This window comes from Microplitis demolitor, chromosome 5 (assembly GCF_026212275.2).
Source record: "Microplitis demolitor isolate Queensland-Clemson2020A chromosome 5, iyMicDemo2.1a, whole genome shotgun sequence".
Taxonomy (NCBI): domain Eukaryota; kingdom Metazoa; phylum Arthropoda; class Insecta; order Hymenoptera; family Braconidae; genus Microplitis; species Microplitis demolitor.
The window spans coordinates 5,121,134-5,137,908 of NC_068549.1; the positions used below are offsets into that span (position 1 = coordinate 5,121,134).

Here is a 16,775-nt window from a genome sequence, read left to right on the forward strand (position 1 = left end):
ATAGCTTTATTATTAAATGAAATATATATATATATATATATATATATATATATATATATATATATATATATATATATATATATACTGCTATATACAAGCTTGTAGGTTCCATCTGTACCTCTGATGAATTCTCACTGAGGCCAATTATATCATTTTTGTCTGTCTGTCTGTCTGTATGTTCTCTTACTCTCTGAACATAAATAAGTGAAATAACTTTTTGAAATTGATCACTGATTCATTTTTAGAGAGTATTTTTTCACGGAAAAAAAAAAACTCTAAAAATTACTATTTGAAATTGTAACTCGGTACCCGGTCGTCAATATGGGGAATTTTAACATTCAAATAGTATTTTTTCTTGCATAGACAATAAATTTTCCTACTTATCCTGTAATTATTCACGTTTAAATCGTAAATGGAAAAATGAATATTTAGAATGATAGTATTTACTGATCACTTTATCATTATATTACTTGTCATTCTCTATTTTTATAGTTCATTTTTTTCCGAGTTCGAAAATCAACTACGAGGGGGCTTTGTTAAAATTTTCATCAATAACATAAATATCAAATAATCTACGCAGGCGAGGTTGCGGGTGACGGCTAATATATATATATATATATATATATATATATATATATATATATATATATATATATATGTTGTTATTAGAGCGTTATAAAGTCATGGTAAATTAATTAATCCACTTCATTTCACAGATGCCCAATTCAATTACAGTGTATCAGTAAAGAGAAAGTTTCGATTGCTTGTGCATCAATAAAAAAAAAACAATAATTAATTTTTGCAATGTAAATTTGATTATTTTAAGCAAATTGTATTTTAAAATAAAAGCTATTAATATACTACCAAAAAACCGGTGTAAGCCTATATTACCCCAGTGTTAAAATAACATCACTGGTGGGTTTAAATCTTCAGATCTGGACAGATATGAATAAATCCAAACAATTATCAAAAAAAAATTTCGTATATATAATAATAACAATAATTTCATTACTTTTGAATAAAAACAAAAATACAATGCGGTTTTTTATAACCGATTCTAATTGCTTTCTTTCACAATAATGTTATTTTTACAAAAAAGAGATATGGATTATGCTGCTTATAAAAGTCGTAAATTTCTTAAATTATTTTTTTACGCAAATTCTATGTATGAAGTTAAAATTCCAATGCACTTTTTTTTTTTAAATGAGGATATTATGGTATTCATTTTTATTTAAATATTGCAATATCGTTCCCACGTATCTATAGATCGAAAAATAGTCAACATTATTTTTTTTTAAATAAACGAATATACTTAGATTATATAGTTTTTTTTTCTGTAAGTAGAAGTACCGACGGAAGTATTGATAAATACTATAAGTGTCATGTCAATTCCGTCAACAACCCAAACGTCCGGGAAACACTTATTTCCGGAATCAAATCCCAATCATTATGATACAGTTTTATAATTTTTATTTTAAACTCATCCTCACCTCTATAATTATAATCACTAATTCTAAATATATGAATCGATATTAAATTTATATTTCGCATGTATTCTATTATTAATAAACGACAATATTTTTTAAAAATTAAAATAATGATATATCATTTATAAATAAAAGTATGAAAATAAATTTAATAAAAAAAAGCAATAGAATATAATTTCTCATGGTGGATTTTTTTCTTGTATAATAAAGTGAGAATAAAAAAAAATGAGTAAATAAATAAATAAAAAAAATATATCGCCAATGATCGTTAAAGGATTAACGGGTCTGACTGATTCAGTTCAATTTTTTTTAGTTTCATTTTTAAAAACATTTTTATTTTCATTGGCATTACTGTTAAAGTATCGATGATATGAATGAGATGGACCACCCCCGCTGTGTTCTTAATAAACCTACGTGCGGTTAAGATAATGGGTAACTATGACTCTGCAAGTATTTACCGCGAGTCTTTCTTATATACCGTCATTATTCTCGCCCTTCCTCACAGCTTTGAACACGGTTTCTTTTACGTTCCGCACTACCATCTTACGCTTGTCAGAGGCTTCAAAGATTATCAATGTCTCCTGCTGATTTTGTGGTGAGCTTGAATCATGCCGCCTTTATTAATTAACAGTTGATAATAATAAATACTTATTTTTATTTCATAACGCGCAATAACTATTGGAAATTTACTTCACTATTCATTCACAATAATAACATTACTATTTTTTTATTCTAAAACTAATTTTTTTTTAATAATAATAATTATAACTAATAAATTTTTCTGATTATTATAAACAATTAGGGGAAAGAGGCAAAGTGGGGTATTTAAGGAAATACTATGGTTCCGAGGACTCAAATACGCTAAATCTTTTTGTTTTTAATGATATTCGAAATAAATGAACAAAAATTTCAGTTGCCGTTGAAACAAAAATTTTAACTTTGGCGGGCAAAATGGGGTATCCCCTAAAAAAGGCGAAAAAAAAAATTCCGTATATTAAATAAAATTGATCAAGTTAAATTTTTTTGTGAGAAATTTACATAAAGGAACATTACATTTTACACAATTATTGAATGCAAAAGAAGAAAAAAAAATTTTCACTTGTTTTTATCATAAATCAAAAGCCACCAACATTTTTCGACTGAAACTCGATTTTTGAAAAAGTTTAACAAAAAATATTTAAAATAATACTCAATTATGTTTACAAAAGTGATTTTGGAATGCTTAAAAAACATTTAAGAAATAAATTTTTTTTTTTTTAATTTTGGGGGTACCCCCTTTAACTCCACCCCCGCCCCCCCTGCCCCTGATTAAAATCGGTACTATTCACTGGGAACCAGCTATAAGTATACCACTGGTTAAATTAGTGGTACACGGAGAGAAAATTATAGTAACTGTTCCTAGTACGTTTATGAAATATCATCCCATACCGTTATGGTAATGATTACATGGGATTATGGGATATAGACCCATACTTTCTGGGAAAAGTTTCCATAAGTATGGGAACGATTCCTATCATTATGGAAACAATTTCCATATCGCATGTAAAAGAATCATGGTAATGATAACCATACTCATAGGAATAGTTCCCACAAGCAAATAGTAACCGATCCTATAACCACATTGTAATGGTTCCTAAGTGTGTATGGGAATAAGCCCTATATATTATGGTAACTATTCCTATAATATAATGGTAAACATAACCATCATATTATGGTAATGGTTACCATAAAATTATGGTAATCGTTCCCATAGTGTATGGAAATTATTACCACGATATTATGGCAACCGTTACCATAATATTATGGGAATAGTTACCATAATATTTAGAAGTTATAATAATGTTTTCTTTTTTGTAAAAAGCGTTTTTTTTGTATATTACAAAATTTTAAGTATACAAAAAAAACGGTTATTCCAAAAAAAATTTAGTATAATTTCTAAATATTATGGTAACCATTATCATAGTTACATGGTAAAGATTACCATGATTCCATAGGAACTATACCCATAATTATAGGAATGATTACCATAATATATATATGGGCGCCATTCCTATAATCAACATTTGAAAAAAACCGGTTATCATGCAGTATGGGAACCATTCCCATAATATGTTGTAACTGTTACCATAATTTTCTCTCCGTGTATACTTATAACTGTATAAATAGTGACTATCCACTGATTCGCGAGAATTTCACTAATTTATTTTTAGAGAGTACCGAAAAAAAAATCGGTAATTGCTACTGAAAAAATCGGTAGCTATTATCGAAAATTAATCGGTAGCAACTACCGATCGCCAAAGGTAGCTGCTACCGATTATTTTTTCCATGTAAAAATAAATCAGTAAAACTTACTTCGAATTAGATAATATTCACTAGGAACCAGCTGTACGTATACACTGATAGAAGACTTTATTTGAACCAAATAAGATTTATTAATAGTTAATAAATGACTTATTTAAATAGGAAATGGTACATGAACTTAATTAAGTAGGGTTATGACAAATAATTTAAAGTCCCATTTTTCTAAAGAAAATAATACGCACAGTAATTAATTTAAAATATATTCAGTTTAAAATATACTAATTTAAAATATATTTTTTTTATTTATAAAACAATATTTCGTTGATTATATTTTGAATTTGTTACACTAGACAGTATACTGAAAGATATTGTAAACAAAAAGTGGCGCTGTAGTAAAAAATCACAGTGATGTTTACTCAAATATGAGATTTCTTAACTAATAATAAATCTATATTTGAGGCAAATAAATGCTCATTTCAACCAAATAAGGCTGAAAAACTGTTTCAAATAAATACTTTTATTAATATTAAATAAATACTTCCTTCAGTGTACCACCGGTTGAATTAGTGGTATACTTATAGCTGTAAAACAGTGACTATTAACGGATTCACAGTGAATTTCAATAACTCATTTTTCGAGGATCCTCTTTTTAAATGAATTAATGATGAATGAAAATAATTTTGAATTTGTGAGGAAAATTCCAATGAATGGTACACTCGTCATTAAAAATTATAACAAGTATTTATTCTAAAAATTTATATAAATTCTAATAACAATTACGCCACAGTATTTCATATGATAAAATATATATATATCGATTGTAAGTGGATATGCTTGTGACTAATCACGCAATATGTGCAATTCCGCTATTTCCTATATTTATTTTAAAATAAATTCAGAATGGTAAATAATTGACGGCAGTTGCGGTATCATATGCATCCAATAAAAAAATATTAGTAGTAGTCACTTTGCGTGCAACAAATTACTTTGTAATAAGAATTGGCTCACGCAAACATTTACGAAGATGAAGGAAGCTGTCCGTTGGTTTCGACTTGCTTTTGGCTCTTATTTTATTTTATTTACGTTTTCTCTGAGTTTTTTTTAAATATTTTTCCTCTTAGTGTTTGCTGTCTTGTCAAACCGAGCATCATAACACATGCAATCCATAGCTTATGAATTGTCACCTAAAAATACTGACTGGCATATATTTAGTTGTGAAGAAAATAAAATAAATAATATGTAATATGCATGCCGGTTTTATTATTTTAAATAAAATTTTTTCAAATATTTTATTTTGCCACTCCTTCACATTGTTGGTGACCATCTACCGAACACGGCCGATTATTAAAACTGTCCTTCTCTTCGCTACCTTTCATGGATATTTGAATGCTTGAACGATTACAGTTTGCAAGTGAGAAAGGACCGATTCGAAGAAATCAAGACCGAATGCTGACCAAAAATTTTAATACTTATGGTTACATTTGATTTTAAACGATATCTCGATTATCTTATAAATATCATATTGATAAATAAATAAATAAATAGATTTTAAATAATTTTTAGTATCGTAATATTTTTTATTTACTACTACTGAGAACTTAATTATAGTAATTTATACCTATGCAATTTTCTTTGATAAATTAAAACTGTCTGTGTTCTATAAAGGCTCGAGAATATAATTATTTTTATTTTTGCTCGAGCAAACTTACAAAAGAAACTTAAACCGCAAAATTTTTAAATTTTACTCAGGTGATTCATTATACATATTTTTATAGTAATAAGTTTTTAAATATAAGCTTTAAAAATAATTGTTATTTATGATAATGTATTTATACTGTAAAAAAACGGGGTAAGCCCAGGCGGTGTAGGTGTTAAAATTTTCAGTGTTAAATTTCAACACCGAAAGCCCTGTTAAAATAACACCGCCATAGGTGTAAATATTCTTTACCAGTGTTAAAAAAATTTTTCGGTGTTATATTATTTTTTGGTCTTTAAAATATTTAACTTTGTGAATACTTTTATTCACTTGATCACTATAATTAAACAGTATTTATATTAATTAATTAAATTATTTGTGATTGAAATGATGGGTGTTAAATTGTGTAACTTTTAAATAAATTACGTATGTCATAAATAATTATTTAAATGAGTACTTAAAAAAATTGAAATTTCCTCTGAATAATATTCATTAAATTTATATATATATATATATATATATATATATATATATATATATATATATATATATATATATATATATATATATGTGATACATTTCTTTTTCTAATTTCTATACGTAGAATTTTTTTTTACACCAATTTAACACCGTCAAAATACACCGGTGTTATTTCATTAAAACATCGCGTAGTATTAAATTGTGTCCATTTTTAACACCGCTCTTTTTACAGTGTACTAAAAATACAAAAATTTCAATTTTAAATAATTGAAAAAAAATATTCACACAGTAAAAAATTTCGGTGTGAAAATGGACCCAGAGAACTTTACAGGGCCAAGTAGTATGAAATAGCGGTGTAAAATTTTCTCGGTGTAAATTTTCCATCCGAGTAATTTTAACATGGTGTAATCAACTTTTTTTACACCATTCCGTGTTACTCGTTATAATTTTGATTAACGAGCAACAAATGATCATTGAACATCTTTAACTATTTAATTAATAACTATGTTAATACTACTTAGTAATTAAATAGTGTTTTTAACATTTTAATATTTTTATTATATTATTTTTCTTAACGCATAATCATCATAAATTACACCTTTACATGCTTGGCGGTGTAAAAATTTTAAATTCACACCGCCTAAATTTAACACGATATTTGGTGTAATTTTCACACCGAAATTTTTACACCGAGTCATTTACACTACACCGGGTTCAAAAGTTTTTTCTACAGTGTATATATTTAATATTATATTGTTGATAAAGTTATTTTATGATATTGTTATGGTCATCAGTTGTGATCATTGACACAGAGTATAACATTGCATAGTTGGTGATATATGCAAAACTTGAAAAAAAAAAAAAAAATTTGAAATAGACATCTTAAAAATATCACTATTCACCGGCTTCTTTCGAAGCAAATCTCCTGCTGTGTAAGTTATTTACCACTATCCAGTTTCATAGTTTTTACTCTAATTTGTAGTGACAGGGATAAAGAGTTTGCGAGCCGTGTTACGCTTCACCTTTCTCTCATTCTTTCTCTTCTTTCTGTATTATCGTTATATATTCATTTTTTTTCTATTTCGAAACATATGTATATAGAAAGAAAGAGATCAGGGCAAAATAAGACACACTAAAAAATTTTCAATCTACCAGAAAATATATATTTTCGATACGTATACAGGAAAAAAAAGGATTGTTTAAAATTTTTTAATTTTTCTTTTAAAATTCTGGGCCAATTTTACTCATAGTCATAAATTTATACAGGAATCAAAATTTTACGGATTCATTTTGCCCCTCTAATTTAAAAATTTTTCAAAAATTCTTAGTATCACATCCCCCCCCCCCTTTCTCAGATATTAATTATGATTTCAAAATATTTTTGAAATATAAAAAAATATTTGTATACAAAAAATTTTTCTTATCTCTAAAAAAACGAAATGACTCAAAAATAATAATCAAAATGATTGTGTAACGTCGAAGGCCTCGAAGAGGGGTATAATGGGTTATCTCAAGTTGACGACCTTAATCAATGTAGTAAAGAGCATACGATTAATTCATTAATACATGAAGTGTAAAGTTCTTAATAGCGGTGACAGTCATGAATGTTCGTTATATTATTATTACTTTTATATTAATTATTTACATTGCATACGTCAATACCCAGCCTATTGCAAAATATATATTATATCCGAATAACAATAGATTTATACGCTCAATTGGATTTCATAATTATAATCATAGTACAGATGTATCACAATCTTTTGAAAATTTGAATGAGCCAAAAGAGGAGGCTGCTATAATTGTTGTTCCAAGACGTCGTATAAAATGCAAAGTCGGACAACTTTTAGATAGACGAGGAAAGTGTCGAACTCCATGGTGACTTTTATTACAAGTAAGTATAATTACACTGTAAAAAAATAGGAGTAAATACGGATTTTAGTTGAATTTGAATAGAATAGCAGTTCTGGAGTTAGAAAAAAAATCACTTTAAATAAAAAATTATTTAAAGAAAGTCATGGGAGTTAAAATTTTCGTTATTTTTTTAAATTTTGATCACTATTACAGTGGGACCTCGTTATAAGACTATGCGTTATAAGACTCTTCCCCTCAATTTGTTAAAACTCGCTCGGAACACTTCCCCCACCAACTACTCAATAAAAGTTTTTTGCCAAAACCTCGCTATAAGACTAACGACCAGTACGACTAAAATCGAGATAAAATGTACATACATAAAGATTGTACATTAAATAATTTACTTTCATAAAGAATACTTCAAATTTCGTGGTATCACATAATTAATTAACAGAAAAGAACGACAAAATTCTGTTTATTTATGATTATATATGAAATAGATTCACTGTATAATAGAGTAGAGTTGAACCGAATACATAAATAAAACGCAAAACGGCGATAGTCTTATAGCGAGGTTTGGGCGCAAACGCTGTTAAGTACAGTCGTGGGTGCACCTCAATTCTAAGAATTTTTTCCCCTACAGCCCCGAGCTAGTCTTACAATGAGGTCCTACTGTAGTTAGATTCCTAATGCGTTTTAAACCGAAAAACTTAAACTTAAAGATAAAAGTATTTAGAAGTTGGGGTTAAAAATTGTAGGGAATTTTTTTCTTGATGTATACTTTAATATTTTGCTCTATTTAGAATGATTTTAGAAATACACTGTAAAAAATCACCGGGGTAAGTTCAAGCGGTCTAGGTGTTAAAATCAGCGGTGTTAAATTTCAACACCGAAAGCGGTGTGAAAATAACGCCGCCGCCAGTGTAAATATTCTAAACCGGTGATAGAACAAATTCTCCGGTGTTAAAATAACGCCGTGGCCAGTGTAGATATTCTTTACGGGTGTTAAAATTTTTTATTTTCTGAATATTTTTTCTTACTCAGTCACTATACTTGTTAATAAATAATATTTTTTATTAATTTTCATAAAGAACTGACGTTTTTTGTGTTTTATAATCTTTAAAGTTCATTCTCCAAGCAGACGCAGTTTACCCCGCTTTTACACCAGTTCTGCTCCATTTTTACACCAGTTATCCCACTTTAACACGGGTATTTTTAACACCGCTATTTTTACAGCGTATAATTTCTAGATTTCTATGAAATCTATTAAAATTGCGAAAGACTTTAATGGATTGTTATTTATATTTATATCTAATATATTTTGTACTTCACAGTCATCTTTACTACATTGGTAATAATATACTTTTCTAACTAAGCACTTCACTACACAAGAAGAAAAAAATAAAATCAATAGTAATGAAGTAATTGCTTCACAATATTATTGAGTGGAATAATTAAATTAAGGATGGTCGGTGTTTATGTTTATACGTTTTGCTTTTAAACAAAAACTCCAAAGGTAAAATAAAGCTCGAGTTTTGATGTACACTAAAAAATAATAACGGAGTTAACTCGGAATAAAACCGTAGTGAATGCATAGCGGGTGATTACTTATTTATTTGATCCCCTAAGAGTGAATGAAATTCACTCCTAAAAGCAAACTCCTTATTTACTCCATATGTACACTGTAATCTAACAATCCACCTTCTTATCTTTTGAAAATTTTTATTTGTTAAAAAAAAAAAAACGTGAACAGTTTTCATTTACTGTGCGAGTGTAACAAGAATCTGCCCATGTTAGGGAAGATAATAATAAAAAAAAAAATTTGGAAAATCCTAAAGCGCACGACTCATAATGCTCATTTATTATGAAATAATAAAATAATAACAAAAATATGGCGGGAAGCACGAATAAATTTAAAATTTGTTTTTTTTTTTTTTTTTTTTTTTAATTATATTAGTAATTTTTTATAATTATAAAAGAATTTTCTTAAAATATCTCGATTAATAACAAAAAAAAAAAAAAATATATATATATATATATATATATATATATATATATATATATATATATATATAAACAAATAAAAAAAAAGAATTGAATTGAAAAAATTCAGGCTTACCAATTAGCAATAACACAAAAAAAAAACAGCTGTACTAGGACGGTAATGTGCAAGCGCCCCTGGTGGAATAAATGTACGTATAATGTATAGATATATCACCATCCATGTTAATTTTACATAGGTATATATATATGTATAGTTATACAGCCTTTTTATTCTTTTATTAATTGTAATTAAACGACACTGAATTACCTAACCATTTTCAATAGGGGATCTACAATTCTTTCAAAGAATTTTTAAAAAAAAAATTTGTTTCAATTACTGAATTTTTTCGCAAGTTATCGTGTCTACGGGTTTCATACTTGACGAACAGGAAATTTTTTTAAACTATTTTGATGTTTTTTCGGTTTTTATTGAACTAAATAAATTTTTGAAAAGTATGGAATCAATCTCCATTAAATTATCTTCAAAATGGTGTGCAACTTATCTTAATTCCGTAAATCAACAAAGGTATAATAATTGAAATAGTTGCCGAAATGAGACGAAAAAAATTTTTCGATCGTAAAGCACTCTCTGATGCTTCGCATCATGAGTCGTGCAAAAAAAATAAGAAAAAAAGATACTTAAAAATTTGTTAGCAACTTTACCTCAATTATAATAAGACTAAAAATATACAGTTGTTGTTACATATGTTATAAATTAAATATTGATTGTAAAGACACTCGGAAAATGGTGGATAAATGTATGAGTCCAAAGATCATGGAAAAGACTAAAAAAGCTAAATTTAACCATACTAAAATACTAATTTAACCGATATGTAGAGGAAAAAATACATATCCGTGTATGTGACGTAAATATGAAGACAAATTATACTAATACATAATTTAACATTAAATGAAGTCAAGAAAAATAAAAATAAAAGTTACCGAATCGATATATTTACATTTGTTACCACGACTGGTTTATTCATGAGCTAAATCTTCATTTAAAAATCGAATAAATTTATATACCGATTGCCTATACGATTTTCGCAAAGAATATACTGAAGATTAAAGATGTGATAATTGTTGAAGTAAAACGAAATTTTCAAAAAATGTCTGAAAAATTCAATATTTTATATTCTCTCAACAAGGATCTTCTTTCAATAGAAACTTTATTTTTAAAAAAATGAACTTTTTGATAACAGGAGTTATCAGATATTTTCGGCTGTTTTATCCGGAAACAAAATCTCTAAATACAAAATACAGACGGCATATTAATGAACTACTGTCTAATCTAGTGAAGTGCGCTTTAATTATTTGATAATATTCGTTTGTTTAAGAGAAAAATTCAGCGAAAATTTCCATTTGCTCCACAAGGTCAATAACAAATCATCCAGCGTAATCATAAAGTTTCCATTCCTCGAGAATAAAAGTGTGCTCTTTAGCTCTTGAATTTATTAAACATTTAGCATGCAAGATGGTCTCACATAAAGTCAAAATAATTATTTTATTATATTTTTTGTGAATTTTCAAAATCAGTGCTAATACCAGTGTAACGTCTTCTTTAAATGAAGATTTATCAGAAACAACTGATAAATCTGTTAATAAACAAAATAGTTGATCCAAAATCCAATGAATCGGATATTAACGAAGCCGAAGACGAGATAGAAAAAAGAATTCTTGTTTTCTCACTACGTGTAAAAAACGGATCAATATATACATCTGGACAATTCCGCGATCCGCGTGGACAATTCCGGGAACCGACATAGTATGTTATTTTAATAATTAATAATTATGAATTGTAATTAGGGGAGCCTCGGGCACGAAGGCCCCCCTGGGGCACAAAGGCCTCCTTCAAAAAATAGGAAAAAATTTTTTTTTTATTTTCCGTCAAGTTATGACCTCTATAATGTTTTTATCATATTTTAGGCCAATATGTGGGGTAAAATGGACCATTTGAAAAAATCATTTTTTTTTTTTTTCATTTTCTATCAAGTTGTGACCTTTATAATGTTTTTATTACATTTTAAGTCAATATGTGATATGTGGGGCAAAATGGACACCTTTTAAAACATCGCATTAAAAATGAATATATTTTTCAATGAATATAAAGACTATAGTAATGAGTTATTAATAATAATTATATATTATTTTAAATTGAAAGAATATTTATTTGACAGTGAAATAAATGCATGTTCAGAAAAATAATTTATTTCCTTGAAACGTACTTTTTTTTTTGTACTATGACAAAAATTGTTTAAGAAAACATTAATATTAAACATTAATGTCACAGAGTAATACAGGAGACCCCAATATTACTATCGAAAAAGGGTGAGCATCATTCTGTTAATTTTCAGCGTAGAATTCGTCTCACGGATCAATTTTTAGATCTCTTTATTTATCAGCTTTAAAATTAACAAAAATTATACAGTTATATTTGTATATTAGTGTTCCCAATTATAAAAATTTTACACTATGAGTTTATTTGACATGGTTTTTAGTTTATACGTATGTTTGTACTTGTTTATTTTATGTGCAGTTAAAGGAAAAAGTTGAAAAACCTTTATTAGAATCGTCTCACGGATTCTTCAAGTTTGGAATTTAATAACTCTGAAATAAGTTTCTTACCAGGAACACTACAACTGGTGGGCGCGATCTAGTGGCGAGCACCGAACTACTCCCGCTGCTGCTGCCTAGCTCCATAACTTTTTAAATTAATAATCATTAGGTTTAAATATATATTTATTAACCTCGAACCAATATATATATTTATTCTTAATAAATATATTAAATAATTTGTTAGAAATGATAAAATAGATCATGTTGATGTAATAAAATTTAGTTGTCCCACTAGTGGGGCATGTTAAGCAATTTGGAGCACTCGCGCATTTCCGGGAATAACTTGTAAATTTACACTCGGATTGTTTCGAGTACGAACCTAACAGCACATGAATTTATTAAATCCGATGCATCGTCTTAAAGTTACGAAAGGTCAAACCATAAAGTGATCAACTAGCCCCTCCCTACGCTACCCTGCATTTTTTACATTGTAGCAAGCATTGAAAAATGAAGTAGAAATATTTAATTGATGCTTAAGTTTAAAAAAAAACTCATGCATACTCTTATATAAGGAATAAAACAAAAATGATAAGCCGAAGACTGTAAAAAAATTTTTAAATACATCCTGAAATATTAATAGAGTACTTGGATGGTCAAGTAAAAAAGTTAAACTTGATTACATCAATTATTTATTTTTTAAACAATATGAGAAAATAATTTATATGTCTAATTGAAGCGAGTGAGCGCACGCTATTCATGACGGCTATTTAAAAAATGCTTTAGGGAAGTCAGTATCAAGCCAGACAATCTTAAGATTTAATTTGATTACGAAAAAAAAAAAAAAAAAAAAAATATCCACTTCAAAATTAATCAGTAAAAAAATATTTCTCGTCATTTATACATTTTATATAAATAATTTGGAATCATCTTAAAGATGAAACTAAAAAGAGCTTTTTTCAAAGCTTCCGAAGTAATTTTACTGAGACCCTCAGTTTTTTTGCATTGGTTCTAAAAATAATTTTTTAATGATAATTTGGGTTTTTAGTTGATATTGGCTTAATAGTGAAATTTACAGTAAAAATGCAGATAACGATCGTTTAGAAAATTTTATCCTCTACAAAAAAGTTCCTGTCATTTAAGTGGCTCAACTTCTTCGTTCACGTGATATAGGAATTTAATTAATTTTATAAATGAAATATTTTTTAAAAATTCGACCAATTTCGTTTTATTTTATTTAACCTATTAATGAAAATACAAAGGATTAAATTTGATAAGTGTCAAAAAATTTTTGACAAATTATTACTCTCTTTCTCTAAATTTAATTTCGAAATTTCCCGCGTTTTAAATTAAAGATTACTAGGAAATTTAAAATGTCGCAATAAATTCTGAAATGATGCAACTGTTGAAACGTACTGTGAAATAGTATTATTATAGAGGTCATTTTGTCTGGTGATTTTGCTGACAGATTGTACTCAATTGGATTAATATCACAATAATCTAAATGTTTATCAAGACGCGGTCCGATTGTAGCTCGCGGTCAATTAAACTCTCTGTACTCACGTTCCATTGTTTGATATCTATACTTTAATATTCCGTCATATTCTAATGGTTTATTTTGATTTTATTTTGTACTGTATGAAACTTCAAAATATTTATATATTTGCACAGTTCAAAAATCAAATATGTTTTGATTAAACATATAATTTTTTTTTGTAAATTAATATGTTAAATTATTAAAATATTCTTTAATAGCTTATACATTTTAAATTACGATGAAAAAAAAAAAACAGATACATAAGCGATAAGCTTAGATAACTTATTTATGTAACTAAAATAATATTTATTTTTTTTATAGACATAGGTCAATAACAAATCATCCAGCGTAATCATAAAGTTTCCATTCCTCGAGAATAAAAGTGTGCTCTTTAGCTCTTGAATCTATTAAACATTAAACATGCAAGATGGTCTCACGTAAAGTAAAAATAATTATTTTATTATATTTTTTGTGTATTTTAAAAATCAGTGCTAATACCAGTGATTCGTCTTCTTCAAATGAAGATTCATCAGAAACAACTGATAAATCCGTCAATAAACAAGATAGTTCTGAGTCTTCAGAATCTGACGAAAAAAATAATGAAAATATTCCAAGCAATCCGCAATCCAATGTATCGGATATTTTTGCAGCCGAAGAAGAAGGACGAGAAATTATTGATATGCCACTACGTTTGAGACACGGATCGAAATGTTCATCCGGACAAATCCTTGATCCGCATGGAGAATGCCGAGAATTGATATAGTATGTTATCTCAATAATTATAAATTATTATTAATTAATAACCCCCATAAAAAAAAATTTATAAAAAAAAATATATGTTAAAATGTAAAAAATATATTTTTAATAGCTAGCATTTTCATATATATTTTATATATTTTAAATGTAATTTAAATATATTAAAAATATATCTTAGAATATATAAAAAATACATGTAGAAAAATATAAAGAAATATGTTAAGTGTACCTTTTAATATTTTTTATATCGTATATGATACCGATATTTATTTTATAATTTTATATATATATATATATATATATATTTAATATATTTTTTTATAAATTTTCTTCATGAGAGAAAACTGAATAGTAATTAATTTCAAGTTTAGATTCAAATTGAAAAAAAGTTGTTTTTCAAGCTATTTGAGTAAAAATAAAGTTTTCATGTCAATTAATAACTATTTAAAATTATTTTCAGATACGCCTGAATAATACATGAAAAGTATGTCAAACTAATAATCAAGTAGATAGATAAAGTAATTTAAATCTTGTAAAGTTTTATACTGTCGCAGTTGAATTGATAATAAAAAGATATGACTATTACTATTTTAAATCATCGCATTAAAAATGAATATATTTTTCAATGAGTATAAAGACTATCATGTAAATATCTTGATAGATTTAATAAAATGACATTTACATTTTTATTTAATTCTAGAATCTTGAGCAAGTCTCTTGACACAACAATTGTTTTATCGATATTTCTTATAGCTCAACTATACATGATTTTACGATGAATACTTGAAGGTTTTTTATGCATACAATAATAAAAATTTCAGTGGTTGGGGTAGAAACTGTCTACATTTGAAGTTAAGTGCTCAACTGTCTTTAATTAATACATTTAACTATTTAAGTTTTAATGTTTTAATCGATTTATTTTGTAGTCCTTAAAAAGTTAAGTTTACGTAACTCATGTCGAAGAATACGCCGCTAACTGGCTAAACTCAGCCTCATAAAATTTTTTATTAAAACGCAATTCTTTCTGATTGGTCAAAAGAGTGGTTTAATATGTATTAACACTCATTTTCATATTAAACCACTGAATTTTAGTAAAATGGGCGGTGTATATCCCTACTCAATAATTCAAGCAAATTACTAACCTATGACTATCACCTTTTTCTTTTAGGACGTCACTTTCAATTTAGCTGCTTATTAACATGACCAAAATCTCTAGACTGCACATGCGCAGTCAATTAATCAGCACACGCATGTGTAGATCAGTGCAACGTCAGCTGAATTTCATAACCTTACATATCTCTATTAATTGATACTACATGACACCAAAGTTGACTTTTTTTTTATTGAGTCAAGTTATGTTAAGTGAATAGTATTAAACAAAGTATCCAATTTCATAAAAATAAAGTAAATTATTTTTATACTTCTGACTGCGTAACGCTGACTTTAGACACTAAACGGAGTTTTTCTCCATGCATTTATTACATAAGCTATTGAATGCATCTAGTGACACCCAGTATTAAACAAAGAATCCAACTTTATAGAGTATAATAGTACATTACACACCTCGGGAGGAAAGTAGGAAATTCTAACCCATGTGTACAGTTGCGTACCTGAGCCGAAAACGAGGGTGGCAAACACGCGGATTGAGTCATCCTACCTTTGTATGTGTTATGTATACTATTTTTCACCAGATCTGAACCTGAAACCTTCAATTTTTGTCTCTGTGGGAAGAATAGCACATGCGCTAATTTTCATTATTTGTTTTCTCATTGAAGAAAAGAATGACTTTCTTTCATCTAAACAGGGCGGGAATTTAAACTTTCGGTGCAGGTATGGCGAAAAAAAAATCGTATATATTGGAATTATTAAAAAATATCAGAAATATAACGTTGCAATAATAAATTAAATCCAGTTTATTTAAGGAGGGTCTACTCTCTTAAAATGAACCAGTGAAATTCAAGGGTTGAACCAGTGATCGCTCGATTCACCAATTCAACTCATGAAATTCACTGATTCAACCAGTGGACTAAGATGATCGCTTAGCTCACTCGTTAAACCAGTGAATTCC

At 27.5% G+C, this 16,775-nt stretch overlaps 1 protein-coding gene and 1 long non-coding RNA gene across 2 annotated transcripts in view; both read left to right on the plus strand.

Annotated features, from left to right (window-relative positions):
• Positions 1-13,933: 13,933 nt before the first annotated feature.
• On the plus strand, positions 13,934-15,297 carry LOC103580935 (uncharacterized). Its single transcript, XR_008403728.1, has 3 exons — positions 13,934-14,050; positions 14,273-14,713; positions 15,168-15,297. It is a non-coding gene; the product is annotated as an uncharacterized LOC103580935 (long non-coding RNA).
• A 1,222-nt stretch (positions 15,298-16,519) lies between these two features.
• LOC103580932 (carbonic anhydrase-related protein 10) overlaps positions 16,520-16,775 on the plus strand; it is a 35,386-nt gene continuing 35,130 nt past the window's right edge. Inside the window, exon 1 of the mRNA XM_053739022.1 lies at positions 16,520-16,537. The gene's annotated coding sequence lies outside the window, so the exon portion shown is untranslated. The remainder of the gene's footprint in view (positions 16,538-16,775) is intronic.